Source organism: Chiloscyllium plagiosum, chromosome 12, assembly GCF_004010195.1.
Source record: "Chiloscyllium plagiosum isolate BGI_BamShark_2017 chromosome 12, ASM401019v2, whole genome shotgun sequence".
Taxonomy (NCBI): Eukaryota; Metazoa; Chordata; class Chondrichthyes; order Orectolobiformes; family Hemiscylliidae; genus Chiloscyllium; species Chiloscyllium plagiosum.
Genome location: NC_057721.1, coordinates 14,263,165 through 14,288,795, shown reverse-complemented (window position 1 = coordinate 14,288,795; position 25,631 = coordinate 14,263,165).

Sequence of the window (25,631 nt, the reverse complement as noted above, 5' to 3'; positions counted from 1 at the left end):
TTGAATCCTTCACCCTGGGAAAAAGCTAACCTCTATCCACCCTGTGTATACCCTTCATGATTTTGTAGACCTCAAGCTGGTCTCCCCTCAATCTCCTTTTTTCTAATGAAAACAATCCTAACCTACTGAACCTCTCTTCATAGTTAGCACCTTCCATATCAGGCAACATCCTCGTGAACCTACTCTGCACTCTCTCCAAAGCATCCACATCGTTTTGGTAATATGGTGACCAGAACCATACACAGTATTCTGGATGCGGCCAAACCAAAGTCTTGTGCAATTTTAACATGACCTGCCAGCTCTTATACTCAATACCCCACCCTATGAGTGCAATATGCCTTCTTGACCACTCTATCCACCTGTGCAGCCACCTTCAGGGTACAATCAACCTGAACTCCAAGATCTCTCTGCTCATTAACTTTTCCCAAGGATCTTCCATATACAGTATAGTTTGCTCTAGAATTAGACCTTCCAAGATGCAACACCTCACATTTGCCCAGATTGAACTCCATCTGCCACTTCTCCGCCCAACTCTCCAGTCTGTCTGTATTCTCCTGTATTCTTTGACAATCCCCTATGTTTTCTGCTACCCAACCAATCTTCATGTTATCTGCAAACTTGTTGATTGTACCAACAGTGCCCTCTTCCAGATCATTTATGTATATCAACATTGATCCCTAACCACTGGTCACCTTCCTCCACTTGAGAAACTCCCTTCAACTACTACTCTGTCTCTTGTTGCTCAACCAGTTGTTTATCCATCTAGCTAGAACATCCTGCACACCATATGACTTCACTTTCTCCATTAGTCTACCCTGGGTAACCTTATCAAATGCCTTACTAAAGTCCATGTATATGACATCTACAGCCCTTCCTTCATCTATCAATTTGATCACTTCCTCAAAGAACTCTATTAACTTGGTAAGGCACGATCTTCCCTGCACAAAACCATGTTGCCTATCACTGATAAGTCCATTCTCTTCCAAATATAAATAGATTCTATCCCTCAGTACCTTCTCCAGCAACTTTCCCACCACTGACGTCAGGCTCACTGGTCTGTAGTTCCTGGGATATCCCTAGTACCCTTCTTGTACAGGGGGACAACATTAGCAACTCTCCAGTCCTCCAGCACTTCAACAATATTTAAGGATGCTACAAAGATATCTGCCAGCTCCAGCTAATTCCACTCTCGCCTCCCTCGGTAGCCTAGGAAACGTCCCATCTGGGCCTGTGGTTTGTCCACCTTAATATCCTTTAGCCTACCCAACACATTCTCCCTACTTAAGTCAATGCAATCCAGAGTAAACAAACTTCTATCTCTAATCTCAACATTCATCATGTCCCTCTCCTCAGTGAACACTGATGCAAAGTAATCATTGAGAATCTCACCCATTTCGCAGGTTTGACACACAACCTTCCTTCCTTATCCTTTAGTGGACCAACCCTTTCTCCAGTCACCCTCTTGCTTCTTATATATGAATGTAAGCCTTGGGATTCTCCTTAATTCTGCTCGCTAAAGTTATTTCACTAACCCTTTTAGCTCGCTTGATTCCTCATTTAAGATTGGTCTTACTCTCCCAATATTCCTCCAAGGCCTGTTCTGTTCTTAGCTGCCTGGACCTTATGTATGCTTCCCTTTTCCTCTTGGCTAGTTGCACGATTTATCCTGTCATCCATGGTTCAAAAATCTTGCCTTTCCTATCTCTTGCTTTCAAATGGACATACCTATCCTGCACTATCTTAGACCATATGACCCTAAGGCATAGGAGTGGAAGTAAGGCCATTCAGCCTATCAAGTGCACTCTGCCATTCAATCATGGCTGTTGGGCATTTCAATGCCACTTACCTGCACTTTCCCCGCATCCCTTAATTTCTTGTGAGTTCAAGAATTTATCAATCACACATTTAACGTCCCGGCCTCCACTGCGCTCCATGGCAATGAATTCCACAGGCCCACCACTCTCTGGCTGAAGAAATGTCTCCTCATTTCTGTTTAAATTGACCCCTCTAATTCTAAGGCTCTGCCCACGGATCCTAGTATCCACGGCTGACGGAAATAAATTCCCAGTGTCCACCCATTCTAAGCCATGCATTATCTTGTAAGTTTCTATTAGATCTCCCCTCAATCTTCCAAACTCTAATTAATACAATCCCAGTATCCTCAGCCATTCATTGTATGTTAGGCCTATCATTCCAGGGATCATCCGTGTGAATCTCCACTGGACATGCTCCAGTGCCAGAATGTCCTTCCTGAGGTGTGGGGCCCAAAATTAGACATGGTAATCTAAATGGGGCCTAACCAGAGCTTTATAAAATCTCAGTAGCACATCACTGCTTTTACATTCCGACCCTCTTGAGATAAATTACAACATTACATTTGCTTTCTTAACCACGGACTCAATCTGCAAGTCAACCTTTAGAGAATCCTGAACTAGCACTCCCAGATCCCTTTGTACTTTGGCTTTAGGAATTTTCTCACCATTTAGAAAATAGTCCGTCCCAATATTCTTTTTTCCAAAGTGCAAGACCTCGCATTTGCTCACATTGAATTTCATCAGCAATTTCTTGGACCTCTCTCCTTAACTGTCTAAGTCTTTCTGCAGCCTCCCCACCTCCTCACAACTACCTACCTGTCCTCCTAACTTCATATCATCGGCAAACGTCACCAGAAAGTTCGCCTATCTTCCACCTATCTTTGAAAGACTCCCACATGTCAAATGTGGACTTCCCTTCAAATAGCTGCCCCCAATCAACATTTCCTAGCTCCTGCTGAATTTTGATATAATTGGCCTTGGCCCAGCTTAGTACTCTTCCCTTAGGACCCCTGTTATCTTTGTCTATGAGTATTCTAAAACTTACAGAATTGTGGTCACTATTCCCAAAGAAATCCCCAAATGCAACTTCTACCAGTTGGCCTGGCTCATTCCCCAACACCAGGTCCAAAATGGCCCCTTCCCTAGTTGGACTATTTGCATACTGCTCTAGAAAACTTTCCTGGATGCTTCTTACAAATTCTGCCCCATCCAGACCTCTGACACTAAGTGTATCCCAGTCAATGTTGGGAAAATTAAAATCTCCCATCACCACAACCCTATTGCCTCTATATCTTTCCATAAGCTGTTTACCAATTTGTTCTTCTACCACACACTCACTGTTGGGAGGACTGTAGTACAACCCCAACAATGTAACCGCACCCTTCTTATTTCTCAGGTCTACCCATAATGCCTTGCTGCTCAAGCCCTCCATTGTGTCATCCTTTAGCACAGCATGATATCCTGACCAGCAATGCAACCCCTCCCCAGTTTTACTTCCTTGCCTGTCCTGTCTGAAGCATCTATTTAGTTGCCAATCATGCCCTTCATTCAACCAAGTCCCTGTGACCGCAATAAGGTCATACACCCAGGCACCAATCCAAGCCCTAAGTTTGTCTGCCATTACCCACTATACTCCTTGCATTAAAGTATATGCACTTCAGATCACCAGTTCCTTTGCATTCATCTGCTGTCTGCCTACTCTTCCCCTTGGTAATGCTAACTTCACGATCCTTACAATCTCTAGTTTCCACCTCACTGTCTACTAGTCTTCCCTTCTGTTTCCCAGCCCGCTGCCACATTAGTTTAAACCCTCACAAACAGCAGTAGCAAAAACTGTTGTTGATAGCATTGTTGATGACACATTCTATCACTTTACTCATGATTGAGAGTAGACTGGTCTGGCAGTAATTGGCTGGGCTAGAACTTGTCCTGCATTTTGTAGACAGGACATTCCTGGACAATTTTCCACATTGGCAGTTAAGTGCCAATACTGGAGCTGCAGTGGAACAGCTTAACTAGTTGTGCAGGTAATCAGAGACCAGATAGATTTCTTTCCATAAAGGACAACAGTGAAACACATTTTATGACAATTGATTTTAGACTTTGAACTCCAGATTAAAAAAAAAAATGAAATTCCACCTTCTGTTGTGGTGAAATTCAAACCTGGATCACTAGAACATGAATTAGATCTCTGGATTACTGGCCCAGATACAATACCATCACACCATCACCTCCTCCAAGCTACTGCTCATACTGAAAGTTGCTGCCACAACCCTTTAAGTATTGTCAAGGAAAGTCACTTCTTGTCCTAACCAGAAGACTGTAGTTAACAAGATATTGTTTACTGCATGTTAGTAACTAATGAGAGCTAATATTGATATTATGGAGCTATGTTTCAGGAAATCGGGAGGAGTGCAGATATAGGGATGATGTCCAGATAGTGCTCAGTTATCAGACAGAGAAGGAAGGACTTGTCCATTATTGGTCTCTTTCTGACATCAGGCACCAGTCCCTGTCTCCCACAGGGTCTGGCAAATGCAGTTGTTACACCACAACCCGTACTCACTCCTGGCCCGCCAACCACATTGGCACCTGAGTCTACCCTCCGCACTTCACCTGGATCTCACCTCACCTGCTTGCCGTGCCTTGACACCAACTATACTTATCCACTACAGGGTGGAGGAATGCTGGCTTTGCAGACAGCTTGTAGACTCAATGCTAACCACTACAGCTTCTGACACTGCTGAAGTTACTTTTCCCACCTGTCGTATCATAAACCAACCAGATATATTACAGTGAGGTTAATAAAAGCAAATAATGGTGATTTGCTGAACTGTCAGAAGCAAAAGCCCAACTGAAGAAGTGAAGTGAGATTGACATATTAAAAAATTTAATGAAACACAACCATGGTGGCAAGTTAGCATGGATTAATGTATTCAGTTTTTTTTTGCCAAAATGGAAGATGGAATGAAAATTAAAAATAATCTTTTGATACAATGCATTTCTTTGTGTTATTTGAGATAGGTTCCACATACAACCTGAAGCTTTGAGATGTTCCCATTTTTCAACCAGCCACTTACTTAAAACATCTAAAAATGATGGGCTATCATGTATTCTACGTAGATGCATTCAGGTTAATCTTCTAAGTTGAATGGACTCTCTAGCTTCAAATAATGTTGATTTTGTTAATGTTTATCTTGCTTTATGCACCTCCTGCATCGTGTCACTGGTATGTCTCACTCTGCCTAAGCACCCTATGATCTGTGTTTTCTTGCTCACTATGATCACAAAGTACATGTGACTACAATAAATCAAATCAAATCAAATAACTGTCACCCCAGAAACAAAAATCAATGGCAGCTCACAAACTGGAGAATAATTGTAAAGTTGATTAAGAACATTATTGACACAGCTGGATAATGAGCTCATGATCAATCAAGAAACTGAAAGTTTTATCTTGTAAACATAGGTTGTTGCAAACAGTCACAGATAGTTCACTGAGTGGGCAATATATGGTGAATGTAGTTTAATTTGAGCAATTAAATGCAAGAGGCCTAACAAGGAAGGCAGATAAACTCAGGGTATGGTTAGGAATATGGGACTGGGATATCATAGCAAAAAGAGAAACATGGCTCAGGGATGGACAGGACTGGCAGCTTAATGTTCCAGGATACAAATGCTACAGGAAATATACAAAGAGGGGCAAAACAGAAGGGGAGGTTGCGTTTTTAATGAGGGATAACATTAGGGCTGTACTTAGGCAGGATATTCCTGGGAATACATCCAGGGAAGTTATTTCGGTGGAACTGAGAAACAAAAAAGGGGTGTTCGCCTTATTGGGAATGTACTATAGACCCAAAATAGTCAGCGGGAAATTGAGAAACAAATTTGTAAGAAGATTTTAGTTATCTGTAAGAATAGGACGGTTGTTATGGTAGGAGAGTTTAACTTTCCAAACATAGACTGGGACTGCCATAGTGTTAAGGGTTTAGATAAAGAGGAATTTGTTAAGTGTGTAAAATAAATTTTTATGATTCAGTACGTGGATTTACCGACTAGAGAAAGTGCAAAACTTGACCTACTCTTGGGAAATAAGGCAGGGCAGGTGTCAGTGGGGGAGCACTTTTGGGGCCAGCTACCATAACTCTATTAGTTTTAAAATAGTGATGGAAAAGGATAGACCAGATCTAAAAGTTGAAGTTCTAAATTGGAGGCAGACTAATTTTGACAATATTAGGCAAGAACTTTCAAAAGTTGATTGGTGGCAGATGTTCACAAGTAAATGGACAGCTAGAAAATTGGAAGCCTTCAGAAATGATATAACGAGAATCCAGAGACAGTATATTCCTGTTCAGGTGAAGGAAAACACACGTAGATGTAGGGAATGCTGGATGATGAAAGAAATTGAGGATTTGGTCAAGAAAAAGAAGGAAGCATATGTCAAGTATAGACAGCAGAAATCGAGTGATTCCCTCGAAGAGTATAAAGGTAGATGGAGTATTCTTAAAAGGGAAATCAGGAGGGCAAAAAGGGGACATGAGATAGCTTTGGCAAAAAAGGTTAAGGAGAATGAAAAGGGATTCTACAAGTACATTAAGGACAAAAGGGTAACTTGGAAGAGAATAGGGGCCCTTAAAGATCAGCAAGGAACTGCAGAGATGGGGGAGATACTAAATGAGTACTTTGCATCAGTGGTTACTGTGGAGAAGGATATGGAAGATGTAAAACATGAGGAAATAAATAGCAACCTTTTGAAAAATGTCCATATTACAGAGGAGGAGGTGCTGGATGTCTTAAAATGCATAAAGATGAATAAATCCCAGGGACTTGATCAGGTGTCCTCTAGAACTCTGTGGGAAGCTAGGGAAGTGATTGCTGGGCCTCTTGCTGAGATATTTGTATCATCGATAGTCACAGGTGAGGTGCCAGAAGACTAACGTGGCTAACGTGGTGCCGATATTTAAGAAAGGTGGAAAGGAAAAACCAGGGAACTGTACAGCAGGTGAGCCTGACATCGGTGGTGGGCAAGTTGTTGGAGGAAATCCTGAGGGACAGGACTTGGAATGGTAAGGACTGATTAGGGATAGCTTTGTGCATGGGAAATCATGTCTCATTAACCTGATTGAGATTTTTGAAGAAGTAGTAAAGAGGACTGATGATCTATATGGACTTTAGTAAGGAGCTCCACAAGGTTCCTCAAGGTAGGTTGGTTAGCAAGGTTAGATCACATGTAATACAGGGAGAAATAACCATTTGAATACAGAACTGGCTTGAAGGTAGGAGACTGAGGGTGGTGGTGGAAGGTTGCTTTTCAGACTGGAGGCCTGTGACCAGTGGTGTACTGCAAGGATCAGTGCTGGGTCCACTGCTTTTTGTCATTTATATAAATGATTTGGATGTGAAAATAGGAGACATAGTTAAAATGTTTGCAGCTGGCACAAAAGTTGGGAGTATAGTAGACAGCGAAGAAGTTTACTTCAGATTACAATGGGATCTTCATCAGATGGGCCAATGGGGGGCAGATGGAGTTTAATTTAGATAAATGTGAGTTGTTGCATCTTGGAAAGGCAAATCTTAGCAGGACTTAGACACTGAATGGCAAAGTCCTGGGGAGTGTTGTTGAACAAAGACACCTTGGAGCGCAGGTTCATAGTTCCTTGAAAGTGGAGTTGCAGGTAGATATGATAGTGAAGAAGGTGTTTGGTATGTTTGTCTTTATTGGTGAGTGCATTGAATATATGAGCTGGGAGGTCATGTTGCAACTGCATTTGTTAGGCCAATATTGGAATACTGCATGCAATTCTGGTCTCCTTCCTATCGGAAGGATATTGTGAAACTTAAAAAGGTTCAGAAAAGATTTACAAGGATGTTGCCAGGGTTGGAGAGTTTGAGTTATAGGGAGAGGCTGAATAGGCTGGCGTTATTTTCTCTGGAGTGTCAGAGGCTGAGGGGTGACCTTATGGAGATTTATAAAATCATGAGGGGCATGGATAGGGTAAATAGACAAGGTCTTTCCTCAGAGTAGCGGAATCCAAAATGAGAGGACATAGGTTTAAGGTGGGAGGGGAAACATTTAAAAGTGGCCAAAGGGGCAACTTTTTCGCACAGAGGGTGGTGCGTGTGTGGAATGAGCTACCAGAGGAATTGATGGAGTGTGGCACAATTACAACATTTAAAAGGCTTCTTGATCTGTATATGAATAGGAAGGGTTCAGAGAGATATGGGCCAAATGCTGGCAAATGAGATTCGATTAATTTAAGAAATCTGGTCGGCATAGACAATTTGGACTAAAGGTTCTGTTTCCGTGCTGTGTATCTCTAAGACTTTATAAGTCTTTATCCCACTCCTACTAGGGCCTCTTCACCCTTGGCTCCCTATACTGTGCCAGTACAGCTTCATAGAACTGTGTTGAGGAACAATACATTGTCTGACAACCAAGGCAACTCACTGGCTTCTGTCTTAATGTTGAGGGTAACAAATCTAGTTGTTAACCATACTCTCATAATCTCTGTCAGCTATAGTAATTGGGGACTCGATAGTTCGGGGCACAGATAGGCGGTTTTGTGGGAACGAGAGAAACTCACATTTGGTATGTTGCCTCCCAGGTGCAAGGGTACGTGATGTCTCTGATCGTGTTTTCCGGGTCCTGGAGGGGGAGGGGGAGCAGCCCGAAGTCGTGGTCCATATTGGCACCAACGACATAGGTAGGAGGAGTGCCGAGGATGTTAGACAGGCTTTCAGGGAGCTAGGTTGGAAGCTCAGAGTTAGAACGAACAGAGTTGTTGTCTCTGGTTTGTTACCCGTGCCACGTGATAGAGATTCGAGGAATAGGGAAAGAGAACACTTAAATGCGTGGCTACAGGGATGGTGCAGGAGGGAGGGATTCCGGTATCTGGATAACTGGGGTTCTTTCTGGGGACGGTGGGACATCTATAAACAGGATGGTCTACACCTGAAACTGAGGGGCACCAGTATCCTTGGGGGGAGGTTTGCTAGTGCTCTTGGCGGGGGTTTAAACTAACTCTGCAGGGGCATGGGAACCCAGATTGTAGCTACAGGGTGCAGGGCCTGGAGTGTAGGAGGTTAGGAACATGGCATCAATTCCCAAGGAGGGTGTCTGTAAACAGGAAAGTGGCTTGAAGCGTGTATACTTCAATGCAAGAAGTATACGAAATAAGGTAGGTGAACTTGCAGCGTGGGTAGGTACCTGGGACTTCGATGTTGTGGCTATTACGGAGACATGGCTAGAACAGGGACAGGATTGGCAGTTGCGGGTTCCAGGATTTAAATGTTTTAGTAGGGACAGAGGTGGGGGTAAAAGAGGGGGAGGTGTGGCATTGCTTGTCAAAGATAATATTACAGTGGTGGAAAGGACGATGGATGAGGACTTGCCATCTGAGGTAGTTTGGGCTGAGGTTAGGAATAGGAAAGGTAAGGACACTCTGTTAGGAGTCTTTTACAGGCCTCCTAATAGTCCTAGAAACGTAGAAGAAAGGATAGGGAAGGTGATTCAGGAGATGAGTGACAGTAATAGGGTGGTTGTTATGGGGGACTTTAACTTTCCTGATATTGATTGGGAAAGCTATAGCTCAAGTTCGTTAGATGGGTCAGTGTTTGTTCAATGTGTGCAGGAGAGTTTCCTGACACAATATGTAGACAGGCCAACAAGAGGTGAGGCCATACTGGATTTGGTTCTGGGTAACGAACCAGGCCAGGTGTTAGAATTAGAGGTAGGTGAGCACTTTGGGAATAGTGACCATAATTCGGTGATTTTTACTCTCGTGATGCAGAGGGATAAGTGTGTACTACAGGGCAAGAGTTAAACCTGGGGTCAGGGAAATTATGATGCGGTGAGGCATGACTTAGGATGTGTGGCTTGAAAAGTAGACTCCAAGGCAAGAGTGTAAATGATATGTGGAACTTGTCCAAGGGGCAACTATTGAGTGTCCTTGATAATTATGTACCTGTCAGGCAGGAAGGAAAGGGTCGTGCGAGGGAGCCGTGGTTTAATAAGGAATCGGAATCCCTTGTTAAATGTAAGAGGGCGGCCTATCTTAAGATGAGACGTGAAGGTTCAATTGGAGCGATAGAGAGTTATAGGGTAGCCAGGATGGACCTGAAGAGAGAGCTAAAAGCAGCAAGGAGGGGACACGAAAGGTCCTTAGTAGATAGGATTAGGGAAAACCCTAAGGCTTTCTATAGGTATGTTAGGAATAAAAGAATGACTAGGGTAGGAATAGGTCCAGTCAAGGATAGTAGGGGGAAGTTGCGTGTGGAGGCGGAAGAGATTGGGGAGACACTGAATGAATACTTTTCTTCAGTATTTACTCAGGAACAGGGCATTGTCGTCGATGCGAATACTGAGTCACAAATAAGTAGAATGGAAGGCTTTGAGGTATGTAGAGAAGAGGTGTTGGAAATCCTGGAAAAGGTGAAAATAGATAAGTCCCCTGGGCCTGATGGCATTTATCCTAGGATTCTCTGGGAAGCAAGGGAGGAGATTGCAGAGCCATTGGCCTTGAATTTTATGTCCTCTTTGTCTACAGGAGTAGTGCCAGAAGACGGGAGGATAGCAAATGTGGTTCCCTTGTTCAAAAAGGGGAGTAGGGATAACCCTAGTAACTATAGGCCGGTGAGTCTCACTGCTGTTGTGGGCAAAGTCTTAGAGAGAATTGTAAGGGATAGGATCTATGCACATCTGGATAGGAATAATGTGATCAAGGACAGTCAGCATGGTTTTGTGAAGGGCAAGTCGTGCCTCACAAACCTTATTGAATTCTTTGAAAAGGTGACAAAGGAGGTTGATGAGGGGAAAGCGGAAGATGTGGTATATATGGATTTTAGTAAGGCGTCTGATAAGGTTCCCCATGGTAGGCTACTGCAGAAAATACGGAGATATGGCATCGAGGGTGAGTTGGAGGTTTGGATTAGGAATTGGCTGGATGGAAGAAGACAGAGGGTAGTAGTTGATGGCAAAGTTTCTTCATGGAGTGCCGTCACTAGCGGTGTTCCGCAAGGATCTGTTTTGGGACCATTGCTGTTTGTCATTTTTATAAATGACCTGGAAGAGGGGTTAGAAGGTTGGGTAAGCAAGTTTGCGGATGATACGAAAGTCGGAGGAGTTGTTGACAGTGAGGAAGCATGTGGCAGGTTACAGCAGGATATAGAGAAGCTGCAGAGCTGGGCAGAAAGGTGGCAAATGGAATACAATGTAGCTAAGTGTGAGGTGATTCACTTTGGGAAAAATAACAAAAAGATGGGGTACTGGGCTAATGGTCGGATACTTGGTAGTGTGGATGAGCAGAGGGATCTTGGTGTCCATGTACACAGATCTCTGAAAGTTGCCACCCAGGTAAATAGTGCGGTGAGGAAGGCATATGGCGTACTGGCTTTTATTGGTAGAGGAATTGAGTTCCGGACTCCTGAGGTCATGATGCAGTTGTATAAGACTCTGGTACGGCCGCATCTGGAATATTGTGTGCAGTTTTGGTCGCCATACTATAGGAAGGAGGTGGAGGCACTGGAACGGGTGCAGAGGAGGTTTACCAGGATGTTGCCTGGTATGGAAGAAAAATCGTATGAGGAAAGACTGAGGCACCTGGGGCTGTTTTCACTAGAGAAAAGAAGGTTTAGAGGTGACTTGACTGAGGTGCACAAGATGATTAGGGGGTTAGATAGGGTCAACAGTATGAACCTTTTCCCGCGTATTGAGTCGGGTATTACAAGGGGGCATAGCTTTAAATTAAGGGGGGGTAGATATAGGACTGAAGTTAGGGGTAGGTTCTTCACTCAGCGAGTCGTAAGTTCATGGAATGCCCTGCCAGTAGCATTGGTGGACTCTCCCTCTTTATGGGCATTTAAGCGGGCATTGGATAGGTATATGGAGGATAGTGGGTTAGTATAGGTCAGGTGGGCTTGGATCGGCGCAACATCGAGGGCCAAAGGGCCTGTACTGCGCTGTATTCTTCTATGTTCTATGTTCTATGTTCTATATAGCAGAGTACATGAGAGTGGAGGAGAATGTGTAAAATGGAGATTCACTGTACCTGTATGAGTAAATCATACTCCAGATATTCTCCACATTCCTGGGCCACAGAGGCTTTTACCTCTTTGTCACGAATTATTACATGCTTACCATTCCTTGCTCAGTTCTTCTGGAATCATTTAAATCTTCACCAAGACAACCTGAAAGGTCATTAATCTGAAATGTCAATTCACACTCTTTACCTGTGTGTGAATGCTGTCTAATTTTCTAAATATTTAACTTTTTTTTTGGTTTTATATTATCAGATCTTTTAACTTGCATTGTCATCAGTTTAGTTCATTTGTAACTCCCTTCCCCACCCCAAGCCTCTCTATTTTGTTCCTTTCCTCTCCCTACACCCCAAAAATGCTCCAAATGCACCAGCCCTTCTCAGCTCTGTACTTACATTAGAAGTCAGTTTATCTCTAACATTTTCTGACTCTGATGAAAGGTTATCGATTTGAAATACTGGACTAAATTCTAATCCCACAGTGGGGTGCAAGTTCCAACAAGTTTGAGTTACAGGGTACTGCACCAATCCGAGTGCCCTCTCCAGGGCATTGTCCATACTTGCCCAGAATTAGCAGACAGGCAATTGAGGGAGTTAGCAGTCAATATGGGTGGTTCCTTTGGGTTTGCTTGAGAATCCATGGAGATTAACATGCGTGAAACACGCAGGATTTGCAGCACACCCGAGAGAAATATTTAACAAAAGAAGTTTCTATAAATACACAGAAAATTAGATCGCGTTTCCAACCAGGTAAAGAGTGTTAAGTGACATTTCTGATCAATGACCTTTCCGATTGTCTTGATGAAGATTAAGTGTTTTCAGTAGGGAGACAGCAAGAGAAATAGGGTAACTCCTGACACCATATCAATGATAGAAGGAGGAGATGTGATCATATATTTGTGATTGCTTGATGAGAAACCACAGAATATCTCAAGTGGAGCTGGTAGGACAATTCTGGGTGTGACACAGGGGTGAGTGGAACAGGGGAGGGTGCAGTGTAGAATGGAGTCAAGCTGCTGTTCCTGTGCGCCTGGTGGCAAATGAGGCCATACCTGGGCAAGGGGGCTCTGCTATACTTTCAGGTGACATGCAGTGATGAGAAGCAGCCACTCCAACAACAAATCCTTGGTACAGCACGACATGGAGGAGGAGCCCTTGGGGCAAGAAGGGCAGGAGTACACGATGCTCACCCTGGAGTGCAGCCACCAAAGAACCAGCTTTGCGGACCTTTCCAAGCAGGAGTACCACCACAATATAAGCTGAGCGAGACAATTATTGTAAACCCTTAAAACATTTGGCAGGTGACACACATCCTTAGGAGATCAGAGCACACCAATTACCTGACATAAAAAGCTGTAATATGTTATCAAATCCAGCCATTTTAAAAATATTGCGTGGGTTTCCTCCGGGTGCTCCGGTTTCCTCCTACAATCCAAAAATATGCAGGTTAGGTGAATTGGCCATGCTAAATTGCCTATAGTGTTAGGTAAGGGGTAAAGGCAGGGGTGTGGGTTGCGCTTCAGCAGGTCGGTGTGGACTTGTTGGGCTGAAGGGCCTGTTTCCACACTGTAAGTAATCTAATCTAATCTCACAATTTGTGCAATCGAATGAAGGAGAACCTCAGACGTTATTAATCATATGGACACAGACTGCAAATAGCCCTGGAAGTAGCACTGAGATTGAAATTATTTATATCTGGGTTATTTCAAGAAGGAAAACAAACCTATAACATATTGTAAACCCTTAAAACATTTGGCAGGTGACACACATCCTTAGGAGATCAGAGTACATCAATTACCTGACATAAAAGGCTGTAATATGTTATAAAAAACAGCCATTTTTTAAATATTGCCCTCTGTGCTGCCCTCTGTGTTTAAATATTGCCCTCTGTGTTTGCCTGAATGTAACACAAAAGAAAAAGGTAGGAATGAGATTGAACTTTTTTCTCACTTCATTCAATAAATTAAGAAGAACATTAACATGTATTTCTTGAAACTTCTCAAGTTGATTTTAGAGATATTTGAAAGATTACTTCATGTGTGCACACTGGATATGTATGGTAAGATGCAGTCTGTTGAAAAAAAAAGATATTTTTGGGAGAACTCAATTCCAACAAAGAGAACTTTGGTATATTTGCACCTTTGGTTGGAAGTGAATATAATAAGAGCTGAGGTTAACATTAATGTTTCTCATGATGGGGCCAGATGCTATTGAAGTGATATCTAACCAACCTTGTCCATTGTCGACTCTTCCTGCAGTGTTCCAGAGAGTCCTGGATCATGTACTCTATGAGGTGAAAGGATTGTGCTGCCTCTTTAATGCCATCTTAATGAGCAGTAGGACAGGGAAAAAGTATATCATAGGGTCAAATCTAAGGTCAACTTCAAATGCATGACACCAAAGCCCAAAATCTCAAGTGTTGCCTCATGGTATGAAGTGTAACATACCTGGGTCACAAAACAGGTGGTACAGATAAGTGTTTAGTGCAAGAGAAAGCAAAGAGACCAGGGAATAAAGAAGTACACCAAATATTCATTGGGATTGCCACATACTGTTCTAAGTTCATCTTTGGTTTGCTGCTACATTTGCTCCACTGTGTCAATTGCACAAAGATGGAATAAATTGAGAGTTTTGTGTGGGGTGTCAATAAGCATTGACTAACGTACTGTCTAGTGATGCTGTTTTGCTCCACTTTGGTGTGCGATGCTTCACCACAAGATCTCGGTGTGGTGTTCTTTACAAAGTGGAGAGGCCTGAAGCAGATGCTTCATATTCTTTCATAAAGTCAAAGAAAGCTGTTCACAAATTGAGAAAGAGGCATTAGTGATCATAGGTGCCGTAACTAAGTCCCACAAATACTTGTATGGTATTAAATTCACATTGTTAACAGAACACCAAGTCTTTCCAATAGATGATAGGTAAAGAAGAAAGAACATTCTTTGCAGCTATTAACAGCCTAAATTTATGGGATTAAATATCAGTCAACAGGACATAGACATGCAAATGTTCTTTCAAAGTTTCCTGGTTTATATCATTTCTTACTATTGAGTTATCTGTGAATTATGTTCCATATGCCTGTCTGTCAGAGAAGCTAGTGACAAAACCTGCAAGAGAATCAAGCTCAATACAGAGCTCAAAAATGTCTTGAATTACTCACCGAAAGATAGTGATGATGAGAAATTTCAGGCATGTTCCACACAGAATTGAGCAGAGTGCTGATCAAGACTGTAATGCTTTAAGGTTTATTATTCCATTAAGAGAAAGATTCTTAGAGGAACTTCATCAGAAACACACAAAGATACTCTAGATGAAAGCAGTACCAAGAAGCTATTTTTCTGACATCTAAAATCAGAAAGAGATATTGAAGAGTTGTGAAGATTGAGCAATAATCTAACCCTGATTCTTTTTATTCCATGGTCAAAAACAAGAAAACTGTGAGGATGAGCGCGCATTAATTTATTTAAAGCAGAAAGGGAAAAATATGGTTGATAACTGCAGCAAATGGATAAATGTTAAGTCTACACCTAATACAAGAAGTGCCAGAATGATTGAGCTTTTGAGACGTTAGTTTGCAATTTATGGATTGCCAGAAGTGTTGGTGTCAGATTCAGTTCAGTTTATGTTAAGAGAGTTTGGAATACTTCTGAGTAAGAATGGAGTCAAACGTATTCTAAGATCACCACGTCACCTAGCGTCAAATGGTGCTGCAGAAAGAAGTGTAGATTGTGAAGAGGAGATGCATTTACAAAATGACCAAAGTGGGAAGCAATTTCTATGTTTCTTTTTGACACAGTTTAGACAATTGTATGCTGTTGTACAGAATAATCACTGTACAATTTAGTGCCTGAACATACTCCTAGGACAAGATTTAGTTCAGTTAAGTTTGAGGTCATTTGCAAAGTAATGGAAAAGTAAGACAAAGTGAAGATGAATCAAGATGGAATGAGGTGTGAAAGTCAAAGTTCAGAGTTAGTCAGAAGGTTCTGCTGAAAAAACAGCTAAGATTTTAAGGAGAAGTACATGAGTGTGTTGTTGTCTGTTCATGGAGTGTTCAAAGAAGTTCTTCTGAAAATAAAATCACTTCAAATTGGCATCTATTGTTGAGTTTAGACAGCAGATCAATGCATTCCAATATATAATATTATCAATTCAACTGTGCTGTCCAACTCTTGCTGCTCATGTGAAATGAATTGCTGGCTGTCCATGTAATTACAGATGTTACACATGGATAGCAGACCTTTTGTACATTTCATTCTTTTAGACAATGCACTATCATGTGTGCACATCACAACTAATTTCTATTTTATTTGAAAGGTTTGTTTCAAAGTCATTTTCCCCTCCATAGAGCTGATAGAATTTTCCTAAGGGCAACGTGAAACTACAGTGATTATACCTGACTTAGTCAGATTCAAAATCCATAAATTAACATTGGCTGTCATGGTCTCAAGCTGCGTATTTGAGGAAGAGTTCAGACTAAACATTCAGCGGCAGTGTAATGTTTTAATTTTATTGTGGAATTGATTTATCTTAAAGTAATTACTCTTGGCAGATTTCTCTTTGTCTCATGAACCCTGTTGACAGACAAAATGTGGTCTATTCTCAGGCCTTAATCACTAAGGGTTCTTTTTTTCCCTTTTTAAGTTAACCATATACTGAGAAAATCATGGATGGACGTTTCTGTCAGTTTTGGATCGAAGTCTGTAAAGCACCTGTTCAACATTAGTAAAAACATATGTAATTTTGGAAATAAAAAAATGGTAATTCTGTAAAATAACATAACATTTACTGAACCCATTGAATATCCATTATTTTGTTTCACCCTTGCAAAAGTAATCCTTTATAGCATTGGATTTCTGCTATTTGCTGTGCTTTTTGTTAGGTTTTGGCTTTTTTAACCAAGACCAAGAAATGTTCAGAGTGGTGTTGTGCAGAAGACAGTGTTTTCAACAGGAGCCTTTTAAAGTGTTTTGAAGATTCTGATTAAATATTCAGGAGTTTTCATTAGGAACTCCCTCAGAAAAAGAATAATAGCATAGCACTTCCCAGAGCTTGCAATGTGTCTCTTTCAATTTTTTGATTACATTGAAATTCCGATATAACCATTAGAATGTATCACAAAAAGTCCTCTGATGCTGTCTTTGGTTTCTGCTGGAACCTTTAGACTCAGACCTCATTACAGGATGTGGTCCTGGACATGAGCTGAACTCCATAGTTGAGGTGACAGTGTGAATCCTTAACATCAGGGAAAGTGCAGCTCCTAGCAAAACCGAAGAAGGTAGCAATTAGGGAAAAAAAAAAGTTTGCAGTGGCTGTCAGAAAGCTGGTGCTTGTGTCTGTTGGATGTGATCTTCTTAGCCATAGGATATCACTGCAGGAGTTTCTTAGTCAGTTACTGAGTTCCAACAATCTTCTGCTGTTTCCTCAGTGACAATCTCCCTCTCATGAGGTGAGAGATAGTGCCGATCATTATTGCTTGCACAGTATCCAGCTACATTCATAATTGCTCAGACAGTTTTTCAAGATCTGGAGAATGCACTGAATTGAGTTGCCAAGTTTCAAGTTAGCACAAGTTCCAACCAACAGCAAATTCCAGTGAGAAAACCTAATACAATGGAGGATTGTAAAGGATAACATCCCTCACACTCTAGAAAATGAACAAACCTTAAACCTTGCAGCTGCACATTAGACAGAACAGGGAAGTTTTAAAAATCGAAAGACTAAAAATCAAAACACACAGAAGCACTTGTGTTGTGGCGGCAAGTTGCTTTGCTTTGTTCTGATGAGGCATAAACACTCACTCACCAGAAGAATTATATAAACATATTAATGGAAAGTTAATGAAGTTAATCACATTTCTGTCACTCAATTGTACTTGCACAATTCATTTTCATTCTTTTCTGCATTGTATGCAAAGATTGCAAATTTCAATCGTAAATCTCAGTTACGGCATACTCACCTCTAAGACAGAGGAACATGGCTTCAAGCACAAAAGAAATACTCTATGCTGGAACTTTAGGACTGAAGGAGCAAAACAGGCAAATGTACATGCACATCCACAGTGTCATTATGGAGGAAGTTTCAATCATATGAAGGAATGGTAATTTAATGTGAATATGTTAAATTAAATAGTTTACATTGGAAGGGAGCATGCTATAAAATCACAAAACTACTAGGAGATGGTTCTCTCAGGAAGCCTCATGTAAAGTCTTGGCCTGTACAGAGTTAATGTTTCCTACGTTACACTGGCTAGCAGAAAATTGAGAATACAGTAACACGAAAAAAATGGAATGAACCAGGACCAAAGCATTATGAGAGTATTAGATCAGCCATGATCAGAATTTGGAGTTGAGAGTTGACATTGTTAGCCAGGCAAGCAGAGGGCTGAAAACAAAACACTTGAGTAACTTAAGGTGATAGCATTTGTGAAGAAAATAAACTGACTGTGCAATTTATGGGACTCTGAAGTGGCTGCATGGCTATATGGAAACAGGAAAATAGAAAGGTGCTGGTGTAGGCAAGGAAACATCCTACATAACCCTATGTTCTCAGTATAGTAGGAAAAGACTGCATCAGCGCAAAAATTATCCCACCAAAAATACAGAGAGCCACTTCGATATGAAATGGACCATTCTGAAGCATTGTACACAGCAGGCAACCTCCAATTCAGAGACTAAAAGTGAACAGCCACAAATGGAAACAATAATTCGAGATTAATGATGTTATTGACACAGTGTACCACTCCTAAATGTTATCAAAGACCAGTGGGAAGATTTTGGAGTGGATAAATTTCAGTTGATGGATACAAAACAAGTTTCAAACTGGATGCTGGAGTTTTCAGTTCTTTCTAGCAAAGCACTATGCCAAAAGCAAAATCTTCTCCAAACATCCAGTATAAAAGTCCATGGGTGAGGAGACATCCAACTTAAAACCATGGACATAGGACTGCTACACTTAAATGTAAAGAGAACAAAATCACAGAAACCTTGCGTGTAATCCAGAATCAGGAATTTTCACTTGTAAGTGGAAGAGCTTGGAGTGATTTACAGTTAATTTTAAAAAGTGGAGGCATTGGAAAACCAAGAGAAGCTGAAAGATTTTTGGGTTGAATTTGCACAATTAGTCAAAGGGCTTTGAATGCAGAAAACAGCTTATCACATGACCTTCCATCTGGAAGTCAAGCCTGGGTGTCTGTTTAGCCCAAGAAACCTCCCTCACCCATTTTTGCAGCAAGTTAATGCAAGAAGTCAACTCAATGTTACAACAAGTGGTTGCTTCACCTGGAACAAAACCTACAAGTTGCCTTGCAGGTATAGTTCCAGTAACAAAATCAATTGGTCACTAAAAATCTGTGCAGATCTTATACTAGTGAACAAAACTGTTGAAAGGAAAATCTATGCGCAATGGCTTCTGTGAATGAATGTTTGACAAAGCTGGGAAAGAGTTCAACGTGGATGAAAAGCTTTGAATTGTTACATAAATAAAGACACATTCTGCTTAATTTGCAAATGCGCACATGGCAGGAAAAATAGGTATTTAATTGAGTACATAATGATGCCAGTGAAAAACAGAAATTTTGAAATAAAACATTATAACTTGCAATGTGTTGATGATCTAATGCTGGCAAACATTAGCAAGATAATTAGTCTGAGAAGAAAATTGAAAGCAGTAAAGGGGAGTACAACATACTGTATGCATAATAAAACAGGAAATCTATTCATGAGGAAATCTATATTCAGGAGGTAGGCTTTTCAGGTCAGAGGCAATCTGTTAAATTAATGCAGCATTTCATTCTGTTCTATATTGTCACAGAACATTATATCACATATTTCCATTAAAGTCTCAACAAGTAGTTAAGAGATGGTTATAAAGGGGAAATAAGGCACCAAGGCATTATTTAAGGAATTCTTAATAGGAATATTAGGCAACTTGTTAGAACAAATTGCAACACTGCAAGCAATGAGGTATCTCCTACATGCACCTCTGAAGAAAATAGCAAGTTTACACTAATAAAGCAACTCTAGATAATGGATAAATTCAAAACAATCCTGAACATTCTATAATCAACCAATTCAGAGATATCATTATACACTTCAAGTGCAGGTGTGACTTGAACTCAGGTCTCCTGGTTCAAAGGTAGAGGCAATTGCACCACAAGAACCCTACAGCATTTGCTAACAAGCCGCAGAAACTAACAAGATCTGTAAAAAGCTACAGAGGCCACAGCCACAAGAAGAACTTGCTTTTCACCGCATGGTTCACCAAATCAGGATATTCTTAATATTTTGACAGCTGACCTTAGAGCTATAGCTGTTATAACCAACTTGCACAAGCAAAGACTCAAAAGTACAAAGAAATCTGTTCTTGGTGATGTTATGTGCTGATTAGAAGTTGGGCTGTTATGCAGTGGGAACTGTTACTCTCACCTGAGGGGGCAGAAAGGGCTTTGGTCTGACACTTCATTTGTTAAAGGTGCCTGCAGCAGTGAAATACTACCTCAGTATTTCAACGGTGTCTGTTAGACTATGTGTGCCAGCCTTTGAAATGGCACTTGAATCCACCAGTAGCCTGACTCAGAGAGAAGGGAGTTAGCCAACAAGTGTGAGCAATAACCGACATTTTCATAACAGCAACTGTCTCATTGATGTATTTTTCACAAAGTTAAAACATCATTTGTGTGTTACAGATTCTTATGTTGAATTTTTAACGTCAGAAAGAAAGAAAAGATTTTGAGATAATTGTCCCCATTATCTTTGACCTGTAAATGACATGGATCAGGAAATCTTGAGCAGTCCATAAATTTCCAGCGAACATAACCAACTGAAAGAAAATCACTTATTGTACAGCCAATGTTTCTGCTACGTGTCCTGTAATACTATCATTAATTTTCTGAAAAATGCGTCAGACTCAGACCAGCGAGAGCCAAGTGAGGTCACACATTAACAATCTGGGTGGCAAACAGCATTATAAAAGACAGAATCAAAATTGAATCCCAATGTCCATCTATTATTCCTTAAATCTTACATGCCATTTGTCCAGATTCTTGATTTTTCTTCTTTTGGTAGTATCTCACTTGACTTGTGCCATGAAATTAGATGAACAATTGGACAGCTCACAATTTATTTTTCATCAGATTTGTCTCTGCCCTGTTGAATTACGGATATAACAAATTGAATTCACTCCAGGTAGTTTGCATGATCAGAATTTGCTCACAAACGTTAAACAGCCCTTCATGTTTGAATAACAATGAACCACAATTTTGCAGATTACACACGGCAGAATGGTAACTAAATACTTGTCAAGCTAAACTTGAAGTGTCAAGCTCTTGTTGCATTGCAAGCTTCATATTTCAAAACACTACACAACATGACAGCTTTCCTTATGGTAATCAGAACTGCCCTCTAAGTAAAGGTATACTTTAGTCATTGATGTATAATGGAAATTGCACGGTAGAAAATGACATTCAATGATAAATGTATGAAAGGCAGTGATGCTATCAAAATAGTTAGAACAGAAACATAAAATGAGCAGACCTATCACTGTCATTTCAATCGTCTTTCCTTGACAGGATAGTGTCTCAAGTAATTAGTTGAATTGTGATTTAAGTTGAAATGTTTTGAAGTAGTAGCAAGAGACTTGAAAGAGCTATGTGGTGGGCATTTTAGACGCAACTGTTCCACATCGGCACCGGGCCAAATGCCTTCCAGCATGGTCTGACCTTCCCCGTTGTACAGACCAATGGTTTTATTACCTCAGCTATACATCTAAAGGGCCTTGAAACACAAGATCACTGTGCTCCAGCCACACACTTCTCTCCTCCTCCTCCCAAGATATAGAGTCATAGAATCATAGAAAGGTACAGCAAGGAAACAGACCCTTCGGTCCAACCTGTCCATGCCAACCTGATATCCCAACCTAATCTAGTCTCACCTGTCAGTACCCGGCCGATATCCCTCCAAACCATTCCTATTCATATACCCATCTAAAAGTCTTTTAATTGTTGCAATTGTACTAACCTCCACCACTTCCTCTGGCAGCTCATTCCATACACGTACCACCCTCTGTGTAAAAAGGTTGTCCCTTGGGTCTCTTTTATATCTTTCCCCTCTCACACTAAACTATGCACTCTAGATCTGGACTTCCCCATCCCAGGGAAAAGACTTTGTCAATTTATCCTATCCACTCCCCTCATAATTTTGTAAACCTCAATAAGGTCACCCCTCAGCCTCCGACGCTCCAGGGAAAATAGCCCAGCGTATTCAGCCTCTCCCGAATTTCAAATCCTCCAACACTGGTAACATCCTTGTAAATCTTTTCTGAACCCTTTCAAGTTTCACAACATTTTTCCGATAGGAAGGAGACCAAAATTGCGTACAATATTCCAACAGTGGCCTAACCAATGTCCTGTACAGCTGCAACATGACCTCCCAACTCCTGAACTCAATACTCTGACCAATAAAGGAAAGCATTCCAAACACCTTCTTCACTATCCTATCTACCTGCAACTCCACTTTCAAGGAGCCATGAGCCTGCACTCCAAGGTCTCTTTGTTCAGCAACACTCCCTAGGACCTTACCATTAAATGTAAGGTAATGGTAAGGTCCTGCTAAGATTTGCTTTCCCAAAATGCAGCACCTCGCATTTATCTGAATTAAACTCCATCTGTCACTTCTCAGCCCATTGGCCCATCTGATCAAGATCCCATTGTAATCTGAGGTAATCTTCTTCACTGTCCACCACACCTGAATTTTGGTGTCATCTGCAAACTTACTAACTATACCTCTTATGCTCGTATCCAAAGTATTTATATAAATAACAAAAAGTAGAGGACCCAGCACCGATCCTTGTGGCACTCCTCGTTAAGACCTTCCCTTCATGCCAGGCAACAATCTGGTATACCTCCTCTGAACCCCTTCCAAAGCTTCCACATCCTTCCTATTATATGGTGACCACAATTGTACGCAATACTCCAAGTGCGGTCGCATCAGAGTTTTGTACAGTTGCAACATGACCTCATAGTTCTGAAACTCAATCCCTCTACTAATAAAAGAAACACACTGTATGCCTCCCTAACAACCCTATCAACCTGGGTGGCAAATTTCAAGGATCTATGTACATGGACACCAAGATCTCTCTGCTCATCTACATTACCAAGAATCCTACCATGAGCCCAGTACTCTGCATTCCTGTTGCTCCTTCCAAAGTGAATCATCTCACACTTTTCCACATTAAACACAATTAGCCAACTGTCAGCCCAGGTCTGCAGCTTATCTATGCTCCACTGTAACCTACAACATTCTTTGGCACTATCCACAATTCTACTGACCTTAGTATTATCCACAAATGTACTAACCCTCCTGCTACGCCTAAATTCAGGTAATTTATAAAAAATGACAGACAGCAGTGGCCCCAAAACAGTTCCTTGCAGTACACCATTTCCCATCAACCACCACCCTCTGTCTTATTTCAGTTAGCCAATTTCTGATCCAAACCACTAAATCACCCTGAATCTCATGCCTCCATATTTTGTGCGATAGCCTTCTGTGGGGAACCTTATCAAATTCCTTACTGAAATCCATGTGGACCACATCAACTGCTTTACCCTCATATACCTGTTTGGTCACCTTCTCAAATAACTCAATAAGGTTTGTGAGGCATGACCTACCCTTCACAAAACTGTGTTGACTATCTCTAATCAACTTATTCCTTTCTCGATGATTATAAATCCTATCTCTTATAACCTTTTCCAACACTTTAGCCACAACTGAAGTAAGGCTCACTGGTCTATAATTACCAGGGTTGTCTCTACTTCCCTTCTTGTAGAAGGGAACAACATTTGCTATCCTTCAGTCTTCTGGCACTATTCCTGTAGACAATGACGACATAAAGATCAAAGCCAAAGGCTCAGCAATCTCCTCCCTCGCTTCTCAGAGAATCCTAGCATAAATCCCATTCGGCCCAGGGACTTATCTATTTCACACTTTCCAGAATTATTTTGTTTTATATAGAATGCACAGCCCAAGATTGTGTTGGAAGCAGATTTGATGGTAACTTTCTAAAGGATTTAGTATAAGTATTAGAACAGAACAAAGTTGCACGACAATGGGGAAAGAGTACATAGGTGGAACCAACTGAAAATCACTACTAAAGAACCACCACAAATACGATAGGCCAAATGGCCTTCTTCTTTGCTATTTCATTCTATGAACTTCCCAATAGCAGCAATAGGTTTTCCTTTTTGATCTCACAGTGGGTGTTATAGATATGGACTGAATTCCAAAATATCATTGTCTTCAGGGGCAAATTGGACAGCTTCTACATATGTAGAAATCAGGAAGTTGCTATCTGATTTGCCCTGCTCCCCTGTATACCAAATTCTCACCAAGAAACACACATTCACGTTCATGCACTGGAATGAAGTTGATATGTACCAATTAAGTACACACTAAATATTCCAGAAAAATTAGAACATGTCTTTTCAACAAATAGTGAGTTTTAAATAGCTTGATGAGTCTGAATTTCTGCCAAACAAACTATTTGGCACTTGATGTTAATGGATGTGGAGACACAATCCTTCAGATTTGACTGGAGATTTGTTATTTTTTCTCTTTTTTTCTTCTCTTTATTAATTCCCACTTTCTTTCCCTCTTTCATTTTGCTTTCAGTACATAATTTGAAATTGACTTAAATATTCTGACCAACACTGACTTAGGTAGTTAAAAATCACACAACACCAGGTTATAGTCCAACAAGTTTAATTGGAAGCATCCTAGCTTTCGGAGTGTCACTCCTTCATCAGGTGATAGTGGAGGGCTCAATCCTAAAACACAGAATTTATAGCAAAAATTTACAGTGTGATGTAACTGAAATTATACATTGAAAAATTCCTTGATTGTCTGTTGAGTCTTTCATCTGTTTGAATACCATGATAGTTTCACTTCTTTCATGTGTAAATCACAAAACCTTTTTTTAAAAGTTACCTTCTCAGGTTAGCTGTAACAATGAGGCTTGTATCAATAAGGATTCCTTACTCTAATTAGTTGAGAAGGCACATTCTACCCCATTCGCACAGGGTTCTGATCACCTGCAGGGAATGCAGTTTCTACAGAACAACCTGGATGATAAATAATTCTAATTACCTCAAATTGCAGTGTGAAAATCCCCTGAAAATCTATGGGAAGTACAAGTGTAATTTACAGCGAGCAACCATCATTTACCACATTATTCAAACCAATATTGAGACATCAACCTGCAATGCCAGGGGAAAACCTGCAAAGGGCATTTTGATAGATAGTTTTTCCCAGACCTCTTCAGATAGCTCTGTCTTGCATGCAGGATAAATAAAAGGTAAAGGGCACTGAAATCTAATTTCACAAAAACATCTCAGTTGTGTTCTGCAACTCAAATTTATTTAAAATATTGTACTTAGAAGTATTTACTCACTGAAAATAATTAGTAACTAATATTTATGTGCTAAAAGTTGATTAATTTAACCAAATATGGATGGCACGGCGGCTCAGTGGTTAGCACTGCTGCCTCACAGCACCAGGGACCCAGATTCAATTCCAGCCTTAGGAAACTGTCTGTGTGGAGTTTGCACATTCTCCCCGTGTCTGCGTGGGTTTCCTCCAGGTGCTCCAGTTTCCTCCCACAATCCAAAGATGTGCAGGTTAGGTCAATTGGCCATGCTAAATTGCCCATAGTCAGGGGTGAACATTGGGAATGGGTCTGGGTGGGTTACTGTTCGGAGGGTCAATGTGGACTTGTTGGGCCGAAGAGCCTGTTT